Source organism: Monodelphis domestica, chromosome 4 (genome assembly GCF_027887165.1).
Source record: "Monodelphis domestica isolate mMonDom1 chromosome 4, mMonDom1.pri, whole genome shotgun sequence".
Taxonomy (NCBI): domain Eukaryota; kingdom Metazoa; phylum Chordata; class Mammalia; order Didelphimorphia; family Didelphidae; genus Monodelphis; species Monodelphis domestica.
The window spans coordinates 354,900,675-354,912,990 of record NC_077230.1 but is presented as its reverse complement, the minus strand read 5'-3'; the positions used below and the strand labels follow the sequence as shown (position 1 = coordinate 354,912,990).

Sequence of the window (12,316 nt, the reverse complement as noted above, 5' to 3'; positions counted from 1 at the left end):
AAATCAGTTGTCTGGCCTGGGTATAGGGGTGAATGGTTCCCTCTGAAATTTCCCCTAAAATTCAATCATAACACTCTCCAAATATCTAAGGGAAAGGGGGTGATGGTCTCAGTATTCTATAGCTTATTCAGAGCTGAGAATGGTTGTAGCTCTGTCCCTGCCTATTGTTAGGAGAGAGGTATTGGCTGTAGGCAATGTCCAGGACTTCAGGCTTGTAAAATGGAGATTTAAACCCCAGACTCCAATTCCCAGAAGTCCTTGGTAGTTCCCAGAATTCCCTATAATATCACCCTGAGTCCTCACCTGAGTGTGAGAACACAATTTGTATTTAGACTGACTTTCCATCTACTTCGCCTCTCATCCTGTTTCTGCTTCTAAGCACACACGTCTCTCAAGATGTAGTAAGTGAACTTGAATGGGCTTTTCAGTCCTCCTAGACATGTGCTTTTCTTATTTTGTATTTTCTTTATTTCTTAATCTTTAATAAACCTCATAAAAATACAATACTTTTGGCAGAGAAACTAATATTTAACTGTTACAGGCTGGAATGGTTGTCGAGATTACAGGGGCATTTGAGTGACCTCCATGAGTGCTTTTACCCTTGAAGCAACTGGAGAAGTGACAAAGTTACAAATGCAAGGCCCACATATCCCACAGGGGAGTAGCCAAAACTTGGACAGGGAGGGAAAGGCTGTGGACACAGGGTCTTTTGGGGCGTGTCCTCAGTGAATGCCTGGGTCCTAGGTAGGTGGGGAATCTGCTTGGAGATCTGAAGGATGTCCAGCAACTGCTTCCCCTGGTTGGCAGACAGGTCACAAGGGGGAAGAGTCAGCCCCTAAGATAGAAGTGTAAAAACCAGGACTGGGGCAAAAACTAGAACACCAGATAGAAACAGAGAAGCCAATAGACTCCATCTTCAGAAATCATCTTCTGACAGGAATAGATCCCTTTTTTTTTAGGAAATTTAGGAAATTGGATTCCTGAGTTGTCTACAGAGTTGATATGTGATGTTTCAGTTAAAGAATATCCTTTTGCAAAGTACACATTAGCTATAATCAACTATAAATACTTGAGTAAGAATATTTTACAGATGTATTTCTTTACCCCAAATTCTGGGGGAAATTCAAGAAAGCTTTGAGCTATATTTCCAAGCTCAAGATCCAAACTTCAACCGTGGCAAATTAGGGCTACCAATACAAGCCATTTATTAATAAACTTCACCTACTTCTCAAAGTATGTTCCCTAACAATTTAAGAATTTTCAATTATTAAGGTTGTTTGAGGAATTGGAAACTTTACTTTTACAACTGATTATGGGAATTTGTCACAAAGGAAAAGGCCGATAGGGAAAATATTTCCTCATGTTCCAAGGGACACACAGTGAAGGCTTCATGTACAGGCCAAAGCTATCATTGGCTCATGTTATCATTGTATCACTCAAGGATTAACAGCCTAGATGGTCAGAAAAGTTCCATTCCCAGGTGAGCCCAGAACATGCCTCTGTAACCATCCCAGCACATTCTCTGTCCTTTGTGTACTTTGTCACCATTAGATCCCAGAAGCCTTCTTTTTCCTTAAAAGACAAGTCTCACCCATTACAGCTCAGAGAAATTCTGCTTACCAGCAGTCCAGAAACAGATTTCCATACTTTCAAACAAGCCTTTTATATCCCTACAAGGCTGATCACTCAATTATTCTTATGTATTTTGGCAATAATTAACATATCACACTTTTAGTCACAAAAACCTGAAATAATGAATATGACTGCTGAACTGAGTAGCTCCATAGTGTAAACCTTAAAATTTCTTAGACTTATAAATGTTGGAAATTTCACCATTGGGAAATTTCATACTTGAAGTATTTCCTACTGATAGTGGGAACTCTATTGGAATGTGAACCCCATTGGCATGGGAGGTTCCTTCTCCTCCCTACTTAAGATTACTTTAGGACAGAAACCTTTTGCTGAACAATGGAAAGGGCTTTGACCTATGCTTAAGCATAGAACAGGAATTTCTTTGAGTCATGATTGATTTTAGAATTGATACAATAGAGATACTTGGAATGACAGAACCAGGTCTTGGAACTTCCAATCTCCACCTCATTCAGTCCTAACAGGATTTAGGAAGGGCTGCAGCAAAGGATCAAGATTTAATTATTTGAGAATATGACCTTCAACAGACATGTGCAAAGCCACAGACCTCTGGGTGGTCCTGGGTTAAGCTAGAGCCACCATTGGCACAGGGAAGACATGGACAGTGATTGGTAGATGTGAGAACTGAGGGGAGGGAACTTGGATGGTTTCCTTAAAGATAGCGGGGTCTGAGGACTGAAGGTGGTTGGAGAGGTTTTGCTCTGAGAGGTTGTGCTCTGAGAAGCTTGCTCTGAAGGAAGCTGGAGGTGGAGGCCCCTGAGACTGTTTCTCCATTTTGGTCACGTGAGTGATAGGGACTGATCTCTTTTCTTTGCCTCAGCTATCTAAGGGCTTGGGCCTTTTGGCCCAGCCTAAACAGAGGGGGTATTTAAGCCCTATTCCCTCCTCTCCCTTTTCTCTCTCTCTCTCTAATACCTTTCTTCCTCCTGTTTGTAATTAAACTCCATAAAAGGTTGACTGCTGACTTGAGTTTCATTTAGGAATTACATAGCTGAATTCCTTGGCGACCTTAAATTAATATATATCAGTCTTTTTAAAGTGATTTCCTTGTCACAATAGTAATATAAATCAGAGATGTATCATCTCTTAGACCTAGGCCATCTGAAAGACTAAGACAAAGCCATACAGGAATCACTTTAGGGTAACTGTCCAGAGAAATTATAGAATCATATGTGATTTTCCCACAACACATATATTAATTTTAGAAATTATCCCTAGGTCAGGGATCCAATTATAAGAGTTGAACATCTATCTGTTCTCTTTCACCTCCCTACTCATCTTTAAGTTCTATCACACAGTGGTTGTCAATTCTGTGAGGTCCCTATTTCAGTCCCTAAGTATCAGTGTGGAACAATTATAAGAATTTCTTTCTCCTTCCTGTGTGCAAGGAAGGGGTTAATAGCTTGTGAGATGCACTTCTTTCTCCTTCCTGTATGAGAGGAAGGGGTTAATGGCTTATGAGCAATTTATCCTAAGGCTGCTTGGCTCGATTTAGGTTTTAACATTGTCCCATCCTTCTTTAACAAGTGAGCTTTGTGACAAGGAAATCACTTTAAAAGACTGATATATATTAATTTAAGGTCGCCAAGGAATTCAGCTATGTAATTCCTTAATGAAAACTCAAGTCAGCAGTCAACCTTTTATGGAGTTTAATTACAAACAGGAGGAAGAAAAGTATTTGAGAGAGAGAGAGAGAGAGAGAGAGAGAGAGAGAGAGAGAGAGAGAGAGAGAGAGAGAAGGGAATAGGGCTTAAATACCCCCTCTGTTTAGGCTGGGCCAAAAGGCCCAAGCCCTTAGATAGCTGAGGCAAAGGAAAGAGATCAGTCCCTATCACTCATGTGACCAAAATGGAGAAACAGTCTCAGGGGCCTCCACCTCCAGCTTCCTTCAGAGCCAGCCTTCTCAGAGCACCACCTCTCAGAGCCAAACCTCTCCAACCAACAACCCCCTGTCCTCAGACCTCGCTATCTTTAAGGAAACCATCCAAGTTCCCTCCCCTCAGTTCTCACATCTACCAATCACTGTCCATGTCTTCCCTGTGCCAATGGTGGCTCTAGCTTAACCCAGGACCACCCAGAGGTCTGTGGCTTTGCACATGTCTGTTGAAGGTCATATTCTCAAATAATTAAATCTTGATCCTTTGCTGCAGCCCTTCCTAAATCCTGTTACCCCGAGTAGGGTGGAGATTGGAATAATTAAATTTTGATCTATGCTGCAGCCCTTTCCATTGTTCAGCAAAAGGTTTCTGTCCTAAAGTAATCTTAAGAAGGGAGGAGGAGGAACCTCCCTTGCCAATGGGGTTCACATTCCAATGGTGAAATTTCCAACATTCACAAGTCTAAGAAATTTTAAGGTTTACAGCTTAGCTTACCACAATTTAAAATTTTGAATGTATCAAACTCTCTTCATAATAATTTACTCTCAGTGGATTATAGTTTGAACTCCACAACTTCCAAATAACTTAAGTCCTTTAGCAATCTTTCAATGTGTAACCAAATTGAAGTACAAAGCATTTACCTGTACTCCTCTCAAACCTCTGCCTAAAGTAGAATAGAACCTCCAGTTTAGTTTTCTTTTAGCTCAAAACATTACCACATACCTGATTAAATTACATCAACATTATTCCAATTTATAATTTGTTGTATCTATTTCACACTAGAATTCATAGCATCAACTAGCAACCCTATCCATTACTCTTATTTCTTCTGGCTCTTCCTCTTTACCATTATTTTAAGTAGAAGAAAGGTACTGTAATGAATTGTATTTAATCCTCATGACAAGCCCTTCTTGATTTCAGGGCTGGTCAAATTTGTCTTATACTGCTTGCATATCATATACCCTTAACCTCTTTATGTGGAAAACTTAATTCTCTCTATAGTACAAATGCACACTTAATTTGTATCTGAATACATGTTCATCTCTAGATCACAAATTCCTTCCTATACATTGTGCACATATTTTTTAAAAACAATCCATATAACCTTAGTTAAAGACAACACCATTTAGAAATTCCCTCTTTTGCAAAATACCAAATTCTTAGTACTTGTATTATTAAATCCCATGCACAGATTAATCACTTTAAAAACTTCTTGTGTGGCATATGATTTCTTGTTGCTAGTTCTGACAGCACATACATTAAAATAACATCTGATTTGAAAAATCCCAAGTGTAAATTCTAGAATAAGTTCTTCTCAACAACATAACAACTTTTTCTGGATAACTTTTACATCTATAAAATAGCCAGTACAATTTCTGTCCTTATAGAATAAAACATTCCCACTCTGTGTCAGGCTGGCTATCAATCACATTTAGACAATTCTCAAATTCATTGAAACCATTATGCATTGCAACATCTAACAAAACCATCTAACCATGAGTTTTGTTGTGCTCCATAAAATCTAACATTTCACATTTAACTGACAGTTACCACAATACATGAAATTACATTTGTACCATATCACAATCATTAGCAATCCACTCAAGTTGTACGCATCAACCCTTAGAATTAATCTTAAGATAAAACAAACAAACAAAAAAACCCTGGAACCATCGGCCCTATTGTTCGGGTGGGGAGGGCCATTGTGGAAGAAAGGGGGTTGTTCTTGGGGTTAGGGGAAATGGGCCTGCCTTGTCCCCTTGTCCAATGTGCAGGGGCGTGGTAGGTGGTGGAGGCAGTGGAGGTGTCTCCAGCTGCACAGTCATGGCCCTTAATTTGACTTTGAAGTCAGGCCAATGAGCTAAAACTAGGAGCAAGGGAGTAGAGGGAACCTGTCCTATTTTTAGGGTTATAGAGACACAGATAACAAAAAGAACAAGACAGACAAAGAGACAGACAGCAAGTTCTCTGGAGAAACAGGAAGAGATGAGGGTCTCTTATTTTTCTGATATTCAATTGTATTGATTTGACAGACGAGACCCAGTTGTCATTCTGGGTTAACCCAGAAATCTATTTCATGCAAGTTTACGAATCTCGAAGTTGGGCTCTGAGCCCCAGGGGATTTTTTTAAGCCCTCACAGACAAGATCTAAGCCCCAGGGGACTCCAACCCCTGTAACTGAGGTCCAGCCTCGGAGCCCTAGTTCCAAACTAGGCAGAGGGACCCCCTATATTCTGGGCAAAAGTTTCAAATAAGAATTTCTGCCCCCCCATATTCTGGGCAGAAATCCTCTCAGCAAAATCAACAAACAAGGATTTTCTGCCCCCCCCCCCCCGATATTTCAGGCAGAAATCCTCTGGGCATAAACAACAAATGAGGATTTTCTGCCACCAGCCCCCTCCCCCCCCCCCCCCCGATATCTCAGGCAGAAATCCTCGATGTCACAGACAAAAATTCTTGGCAGTAATACAAACTCAAACATTCATCACCAAATAGCTTCTCAGCCTTTCTGGCCTGGCCCCTCGTGGGACACAGGAACCAGATACTAAGGGAATCCACACTCACACACTGGTAGGACTGGAGACTTTAGCCTCAGGACTTGGCATAGGTTGTCTCTATATAATCCGCAGAGCACGAAATCTCCCAACCACTAAGCCATATATCCTCAAGAGTCAGCCAGCCCCCCATAAAAGACCATTTGGATGTTCAGTCACACGTTGCTACTGCCCACACTCACACTAACCTGGTGTCCGTGTTCCAGTGGTCCACTTGTGTAGGATTCCCGGCCAATGCACCAAATGTAGGGTTCAAGAAAATCCCCCAAGAATGGAGACATGGAGACAATGCAAGTAAGCAAAGGATCACCGTTTATTTCTAGCGCATGCTAGGGCTTCCCCAAAGAAGGGGGGGTGCCCTGGCTTGACTGGGGGAACACCTTTTATAGTATAGGGGGCTACCATGAAATGTTGAACAATAGGATATCATGATTTGGCAGTTGCAGCTAGCTGAGGGGTTCACAATACAGGGAGTGTCTGCTTAGCTGCTGGAATGGTTATGCTGACTTGGGCAAGAGTTTACTCCTGACCCCCAGAGGGAGGTTGTTCTGACCTCCTTCAGAATCAGGAAGACCTGATTTTAAATCTGACCTCAAACACTTACTAGCTGTGTAACCCTGGGTGAGTCATAACCATGTTTGCCTCATTTGCTCATCTGTAAAATGATCTGGAGAAGGAAACCACTCCAGGATCTTAGATGAGAAAACCCCAAATGAGGTCATAAAGGATTGGTCACAACTGAATAATAATAAACTATAAGCCCTGCTACTCTCTTAAAATAATGTTTTCTGCCTAAATTCAGAACCCAAAATGGAGAGTTATGGGATCATTCTCTTCTAATCTGAAAGAAACTACAGGAAGCAAGGAGTGATGTTACCAGTGATTACCTCTTAAGGTAACTAGATAAAGCAATGGGTAAAACAGGCTTCAAACCCTTTTGTGAGATAGGGACATGTTTACCCCAAGCATGTGAAGACTTTCCCTGACAGAAAACTTGTTCCAAAGGCATGGAAGTGGCTGAAGCAGGTGCTGTGGAATACTCAGAGCTTGATCAGACAACAAAGATATTAAGGCCATTCATTGCCTCCTGGGCCATCACCAGTCATCCTGTCTTTTGTCTTGCCATTGGACATTGGATGATCCCAGAAGAGAGAATGAGACTGATAACTTTGTGCAATTCTGCCTCACAAATTCAATTCATAGAGCAAGTCAAGACATCTCCTTGTGGGGTCATTGGTCCTCTTTGAAACAAAGAACAAACAACTAGTGCTTCTACTTAAAGTTCTCTATTAGGGAACATACCATTCCCTGAACCACTCCACATTTGAATAGTTCTGTGTTCAAGAACATTTTCCATACATCAAGCCAAAATCTGACTCTGAAATTTTAGTCCTTTATTTCTAGTTTTGCCCTCTTGGATTAACTAAAAAATGTCTGATCCTTCTTCTACATGCTAGTTCAGCACATGTATTTGAACAAAGCTATTGCATCCCCACACCCTCTCTTCTGTGAGACAAAAAAAAAATACATTTCCTTCAACTAATCCTATTATGATATGGCATAAAAGGCCTTCACCATCCTTGTCACCTTCCTATGGATGCTCTCTGGGTTAAGATTTTCCTAAATGGTGGCATTGAGAAATGAATATAATATTTTATAGGTGTTTCAAGAAGAGAAAAGAGCTTAGAACAACCATAAACCCACCCCTAGACTCTAAGTCTTTCTCTTATCTCTCAAACCCAATGATAAGACTTTATAGTTTTTAAAATAAAATTTATCTTATTACATTTAATTCAATGTCTTAGCTTGTCCTGATATTTTTGCAGTTTGACTCCATCACCAATGACCTAAGTGTACCTTCTCATAATGCATATCTAAATTTTAAAGGGATATCAATTTAAGGGATATCTTTATCCATGTCCAATGAGAATATTAAACACAATATAATAAAGCATAATTTCCTGGTACATGCTACTAGAACATTCCTTCAAAAATGGCATTATTATGCCTTTTTTTTTTGAGGTTTTCACTCAAGTACTGAATGATTTAAATACAGTATAATTTAACTCTACACTTATTTCTTTATTCATTAAGAATATTATGAGAAGAATGTTCCTAAAGAGAATAACAATAACAATGACAGAAAGGGGAAAATTTAAGGAAGCCATACAAAGTAATTTTGGCAGAAAAACAATAACTAAATATTTGCTCATCAGCCTTGTGTTCTTGGTGTTACCATGTCCTATTCACGCTTGAAAATTAGATGATAATAGATAACACCAGCGTCAAAGATCTTCCAGAAAAATAGGAATTGTATCTTTTAGGAAACCATACTGAAAAATTGTCCAAACATATTGGAAGGAAATAGCAAAATAAAACTCTGGAAAATGTACCAACAGGAATTCTAAGTTCATCAAAAATATCCCAGTTAAACTTCACAATTATAGTATCAAACAACAAAATTTACAAGCACACAGGAGAGAAAGAAATCTCATTCTAGGAATTAATCACAACAGTACAGCATTATTTACAAGAGATACAATGATAATAGCACCTCTCCTTTCCCTAGGTTCATTTCCCTGACATTCAACTGCATAGTTTGGATTCCCAAATGGTTCTAAAGATAATTCTGAGCATCTGAGATTTCTATTGTTGTATGTTCGGAGCCCTCACCAGTGTACTTTCCATTAATAACCAACCATTCAAACTCTCATACTTTTACAGACAGGGTTTACTGAAAATACATAGCTAGAACAGGAATTACAAAAGAATTATTCTCAAACTTGGTACAATTCCCTTGCACACACAAGGTAATTGGGAAGAATGACTAATAATAGTCATTAATGGGAAGAAAATACACTAATAATAACGCATGTACAAATAACATGTGGCCAAGGCGAATTTCCTTACTCCTGACTCTTAAGTCTTTTTCTCCCCATGAAATTCCCTTAGGAGTAACTCTCTGCTAAGATCCACAGATTAGTAATTTCTTAGAGTCCATTGATGTCTAGAGTCCAATCTCAATCTCTCAAAGTTCTGATGGGCCTGGGTGACTATCTTTCCATATCTTTTTGCAGCTACTTCTTTTGTTAGTAGTCACTACCACTCTGATAGACTGATATTGACTCTAGTCACAGGAAGGCCTCTGACAAGACTTCTGAATTGAACATCAAAATCTACCAAATTCATAAAATATCTTCCTGGAAAAGTCCATTTCAGGATCCTCATTCACCTAAATTTAAGGAAGAATAAATACAAAAGAAAAAGAAGCACTCTTGATTGAACACATAGTGGCCAGGTGGATAAAAGGAGTTTGATACTTAGAAAACTCTTCACTTAAAACACTAATTGACACAATTGATACATTTAGCAAAGTAGCAAGATGTAAAACAAATCCACAGAATTGTTTGCATTTCTACATTGTATTAACAAAACAGGAAGATAAGATGAAGGAAATTGCATTCAAAGGAACTACAAAATGCATAAAATTTCTTTTGGAGTTAACATTACCAGATATAATTAAGATTCATATTACAAGTATGAAATAATCTTAGCCTCATTCTACCTTGATTTTCTCATCTATAAAATGGAGAATTTAGAATGTATCCCCCAGGATTGTTGTGAAGACAAAATGAGATGATATTTATAAAGCACTTTACGAACTGTAAAAGCACTATATAAATTCTAGTTATCTTATTATTTTCATTATTTATTGAATTCTTTTGTGCTCACATAACCTATATATCCAAATATTTTTCTCCATCTTCCCCTATGAGACAACTATTTTTTTATGGTAAAGTGGAAGAAAGAAATGTTGAGCAAAATTAACAAATATATAAACAAAATTGTACATTACATGTATTATTTCATGCACAAAGTTCTTCACATCTGCAAAGAATGGTAGAAGGTGCATCCTTATGTCTCTTCTTTGGATTCAAGCTTGGTCATAATTCTACAGCATTCATTTTATGATTTGCTCTTGTCTATTTACATTTTTGTAGCCTGTGTATATTTTGCTACTGGTTCTTCTTCACATTGGTTCAGTTTGTATATGTATTCCTGGTCATCCCAATATTTATCATATTCATTTATTTCTTACAACACAATAATGTTCAATTATATTCATGTAAAAAGGTAGAATTCTTAACAAAACAAAACAAAGCTACAGGTGACCATAAAAGATAAAGTAGATAATTCTAGTTAAACCAAATTTAAAAGTTTGACATTTTTCTTCTTAAGGAGAAAATACTTGCAGCTTGTAGTAAGAATAAGTGCTGTTGAATTCCAGCTTTCACTTTTGATGTCTTGGTAGACAAGGACCATGCTTTTCATTGATCTGGGTATTATTTTCTTTAATATATGATGTTAAATAGTACCTGCACTTCCCAAATCACAAATTCTTTCAACAGAAGAACTTATTAAGCTTTGGAGCATGATAAAATGGGAGTACCCATTGAACACAGAAATTATAAGAGGCAGTCTTTTGAGTGATCTTGGTTTTCACCAAGTAGCTCCTTTAGGATTCTGGAGAAATCAGCCCAATGTCACCTGCAGACAGGAATATGTAAAGAATCTCAAAAAGATTGTAGATTCCGTTTGGACTCTGCATGAAATATCCTTCCTATCAGTGGCAAATCCTTTAGGTGATCATCTCTGACATCTCATTTGATATTAATAGACTTATGATAATGGAGTGAAAGAATCTTTGAGATTATATATTAATAAATGGTGTCCATAGAATGTGGAAGGAAAGCTCAAGAGATAGGAAACCTTAAGCACACTCAGTAGCTTTTCTGTGGGGGGTTTCATGAGATTCAAGAGTAAGAATGGGTTGTGATAATTATCAATAAAAAGATCATAATCATAACCAAAAACCAACTTGAGTGAGCCTCTGGTCTCACTGAGATGCATTATAAACCTTCTCAAGCTTCCAGAGTCCTTTGTGAACCCCATTCCTTTGGATTGGCTTGCTCATGGACATAGTCTCAGCACTCTATAGAAGCCTTCCCTAAGGTCATGGGTCCTGAGTACATACAACATCAGATTGAGGGTTGGGGGGATGACATTGTGCAGTATATCAAGGAGCACAGGGATTAGGGAATATTTTCTTTCTGCCAGGTGAGTTACAGAAATCACAACAATGACTGTGTAGAAAAAAGAAAATGAGAATGAGGTGGGAGCTACAGGTACTCAGGGCTTTGGATGCAGCTTCTGCAGAGTTCTCTCTCAGCACAGAGTGAAGAATCTGTATCTAAGAAAGGATGATTATAATCAAGTCAGTACCCATTACCATTCAGGCCAGGACCAGCTGATAAATACGGTTGAGTCTGTTATCATCACAAGCCAAGCTGGTGACTCCCAAGTTCGAGCATAGACAGTGATCCATCTCATTTTTAAGGCAGTAATTCCTCTGGGCAGTCAATACAGGCACTGGCATGGCCAATAGGACATTCCTAAGCACTAAGAATGCACAAGCTCTTAAGACAAAGGTGATTGTGATGATGTAGGGGTAGCAGAGAGGATTGCAAATAGCTATGTATCTGTCAATAGCCATGAAGAAGAAGATGCCTGACTCCATGCCCGAAAAGCAATGGATGGCAAACATTTGAGTGAAGCACCCAGAGAAGGTGATGGCTTTGGCATCAAACCAGAAGATAGACAGGATCTTGGGCATGATTGTGGTGGCTAGGCCTATGTCCAAAACAGAGAGGATGCCCAGGAACTCATACATAGTTTGATGCAGGACAGTCTCTTTCCAGATGATCAGCAGGATGAGAAGATTAGCAGCCAGAGCTGAGAGGTAGAGGAATGCCTGGGGCAGAGAGAACCAGTGTTGCCAGCTGTGAATGGCTGAAAGCCCCAAAAGAATGAATTCAGTGACTTGGAAATAGGAGATGTTGGATTGTTGGACAGTGTGATATTGAAATCACTTTAAAAGACTGATATATATATATATATATATATATATATATATATATATATATGTTAATTTAAGGTCGCCAAGGAATTCACTTATGTAATTCCTAAATGAAACACTCAAGTCAGCTGCCAAATTTTATGGTGTTTTAATTACAACAGGAGGAAGAAAGTATTAGAGGGAGAGAGAGGCGGGGGGGGGGGGGGTGGGGGAAGGAAAAGGAAGAGAAGGAAAGAAGTTTAACTCAGAACTCTGGCTCAGGCTGAGCCAAAGAGGGCATTAAGGCCTTGGATAGCCAAGGCAGGGAAAGGGATCAG

The 12,316-nt window shown here is 39.0% G+C and overlaps 1 pseudogene; it reads right to left on the bottom strand.

The window, feature by feature from the left end:
* Positions 1–11,053: 11,053 nt before the first annotated feature.
* LOC100617942 (olfactory receptor 56B1-like) lies at positions 11,054–12,002 on the bottom strand (annotated as a pseudogene).
* Between the last annotated feature and the right edge of the window lie 314 nt (positions 12,003–12,316).